Consider the following 941-nt stretch of genomic DNA (forward strand, 5'->3'; position numbering starts at 1 on the left):
TTTTAGAGACAGGGTCTCACTATGTTGCCCAGGCTGGTCTCAAACTCCTGGCTTCAAAAGAGCCTCTTGCCTTGGCCTTCCACAGTGCTGGGAGCCACCTGCCTGGCCTCAGACTATAGATTTTTCTCTCTCTCTATCCAAAGCCTGATGTTAGGTACTTAGGAAATGCTCACAGATCGTGGAGCCAATACAAGGTAAGCACGTTTTTATGGCAGTGTCTCAGTCAAGAGCTATCATACAATGGTGCTTTCAGGAGTATGTTGGCCACTGCACCCAGAGGCTTATACTGCCAGGTTCTCTGAGTTTCTTTTGAAAAACATTAATACTTGAGCAAATTCTTATGGTAAAAAATGTTTTCAACCAGTCAAATGTATACAAAGTGAAAACAAACAAAAAGCCTCCCCTTGCTGCCTCCACTCTTTAATTTTACACCATTTGCAAGAGTCAATCGCTGCTAACACTATAGTATGTAACTTCCAAATCTTTTTCTTTGTATTTATTAGGCTATAATAAAAAGCCTAATAAATTCCAAAAAGCTGGAATCATATAGGACACATTCACTGAATAGAATGCAATAGAATTAGAAAGGGAGGCCAAACATATATCTTAGAAATAGAAATAGAAATACATTGATTAATAAAGCATATGTCTAAGAAATAGATTTATTACTAGAAATAATCTTAGAAAATTTTAAAATACTCTTCTTAATAACACCTAGGTTAAAGAACTAATCTAATGTGGGATGAACTATTATGGGTTAATTTCAAAATTAATAACGATGAGAGTCTTATATATCAAAATCTGAGGGATCCAGGCCAAAGGCTATTTAGAGAAAAATGTTTAGCCAAGGCCGGGCGCGGTGGCTCACGCCTGTAATCCTAGCACTCTGGGAGGCCGAGGCGGGAGGATCGTTTGAGCTCAGGAGTTCGAGACCAGCCTGA

Source organism: Propithecus coquereli, unplaced genomic scaffold (genome assembly GCF_000956105.1).
Source record: "Propithecus coquereli isolate 6110/MARCELLA unplaced genomic scaffold, Pcoq_1.0 Scaffold41, whole genome shotgun sequence".
NCBI classification, from domain to species: domain Eukaryota; kingdom Metazoa; phylum Chordata; class Mammalia; order Primates; family Indriidae; genus Propithecus; species Propithecus coquereli.